Consider the following 2,815-nt stretch of genomic DNA (forward strand, 5'->3'; position numbering starts at 1 on the left):
TAGCTGAGATATCATCATCAGACATTGTCAAGGTCAATCCCAATGCTACACCAAGAGCTGCAAGGTGGAACTTTGCAGCAATGAAGAAAGCAATGCTCAAGAAGCATATTTCAAGCTTAGAGGTACTTGTTTATGAACCTTAAGAATGAATGTATATTTCAAGCATATGAAAGCAAACATGCAGAACTGCATAACTTATTATGCATAACTTGTTTAACTACATAAAATACGAACATTGTTTAACTACATAACATCTTATGCAGATCCAAAAACAACTGCATGACCTGTTATGCATTGTTTAGAGTATCTGCATAACTTGTTATGCATATAAGAAGTGTTATTGTTTTTGTTAAGCATTCTCTGCGTCACTTATTTTTTTAATGCATAACATCTTATGCAGATCCAACATTGACAGCATGACAAGTTATGCATTGTTTAGGTTATCTGCATAAGTAGTTATGCATATAAAAGGGTTTTTACGCCTTCCCTGCGTCACTTATTGTTTTAATGCATAACATCTTATGCAGATCCAACATTGACATCATGACAAGTTATGCATTGTTTAGGTTATCTGCATAAGTAGTTATGCATATAAATTTTTTTTTACGCCTTCCCTGCGTCACTTATTGTTTAACTGCATAACATCTTATGCAGATCCAACATTGACAGCATGACCTATATAACAAAGGAAAATCTAACATTGACAGCATGACCTATCTCAGTTGAGAAAATGTTCATTCCAATGAACTATATAACAAAGGAAAATCATGTTGGTACACATTAGACATTGTTAGAGTATGACTTTTCAGAGGGTGAGTGGAACTTCTATAACAGTGTTTCAAGCTTTAAAGTTAAATGCAAGAATCAAGCTCTGATAATGGCAAAGGATTGTATGCCTTATTTGATCAAAAGACATGACCAAATGAAGATATATCAAGGAGTTGTGGATATAAATAGGGAACCTCTTATATACAAGGATATTATTTGCAAGAATGTTCCTGAACAAGGTCATCACCCAGACTGCCTCATATTTGTATGCTACTATATGAAGATGAGTATGAAATGTCAAGTCAGAGAGAAATGGCTGAAGTTGAAAAAGAAAGATGCAATAAAAAAAGCCAACAAGAAAATAATAAGTCTGGTATTGAAAATGCTGACAGATCCAGTTAACAGTTGGAAGATAGATGCAAATGAAGACGTATGGGATGCAATTGCTCAGCAATATGATTAAGCTGTGTAATGTTATGCATAATGTGTTGGTATGAAGCATGTCTAAACAATTTATATCTTGTTAACTTTCGATTTTTTTATATATTTATATATCAATGCTTTTTCCAGTGCTTCTTATATATATTTGCTACAATCTTATTTCACAAAAATTAGAAAAAACTGTACTATCATAATGGATAATAAGTTATGCATCTTCATAAAATAATGCATAACAAGTTATGCATCTTCAAAAAATAATGCATAACAAGTTATGCATCTTCAAATATAATGCATTTTTTATTATGCATTTAAGAATAAAAATGAATAACGTTATCTTATAAAAATGATGCATAACCCGTTATGCATCTTCATAAAAATAAATGCATAACTTACTATGCATCTTCAAGAAATAACACATAATAAGTTATGCATTAGATGCATCTTCAAAAATAAATGCATAACTTACTATGCACTTCAAGAAATAATACATAATAAGTTATGCATTAGATTCATCTTCAAAAATAATGCATAACTTACTATGCAATAACATTATCTGATATAAGCAGAAAAGAACAGTGAAAAAAGAATTATTTTTCTTTCATAAAAACCAATACAAAATGAAAAAGTACTTGTTCATAAAATCCCATACATAAATTAAAATAAAGAAAAATGAATTAGGTTCAAACGTAAAACCAAGCTTGAAGAAACCAACAAGTTAAATTCTCTCCCTTAACTTCCCTTAGGCTGCTTCAGCGGCTTCTTGTAGCAGGTAGGCTTTGTGCAAGTTTGCTTGTTGTGATGACCAATCTCAAAACAATTACCACATCGAATAGATCTCCTTGGCGGCTTCTCGTAACTGCTCAAATGTCTATTAGCTGGTGGTCTCCCAGGCGGCCTCCTAACATCAGGCACATCGATAATATGATTACCTTCATAAAATTCGGGCCTGTTGTAGTTTGGAATAGGATGAATGGCATGGTTGTAGGTATTATTGATGTATGAAGTAGTGAAATAAGGTTCAACAAAATCATATGGATTAGAACCAGACATTGTTATCGAAGAAGAAGCATGCACACATGGAAACCCATAGACGCGCCACCTCTGACAGGTACATGTCTTTAGCTCAAGGTTAACACAATGAGAACTCTCCCCGCCCTCCACTTCATAAACATGAGTATCGAACTGTATAACCATCCAGGTTAAACCCTCATCAATAAGAGCCTTCATCTTTACTTCATTCTTCGGTGTGAGAACTGTTATGAAACTTTTACCGGTATTTCTCCTTTCTGACATCATCCTCATCACATCCTTCCTTATCTGATCCAGAAGAGCATTAGAAGGGAGCTTCTTATGTACCTTCATCCAACTATTGAAGGATTCAGCAAGAGTAGAAGATGTCCTTCCATACCTACAACCCTGAAAAAAGGAATTTGACCATCTCTCGGGAGGTATATCTTCAATATAGTTTTCAACCCAACCACAACCAAGACCCCTAATCGTAGCAATGGCATTTTGGAAGCCTTCAGGACTAAGAGCATATACAGCAGCATGAAATGCATCAATAACGGCACCATACCTTTCGTCAGAAGCATTAATAGGTAAGTTC

This window comes from Papaver somniferum, chromosome 3 (assembly GCF_003573695.1).
Source record: "Papaver somniferum cultivar HN1 chromosome 3, ASM357369v1, whole genome shotgun sequence".
Taxonomy (NCBI): Eukaryota; Viridiplantae; Streptophyta; class Magnoliopsida; order Ranunculales; family Papaveraceae; genus Papaver; species Papaver somniferum.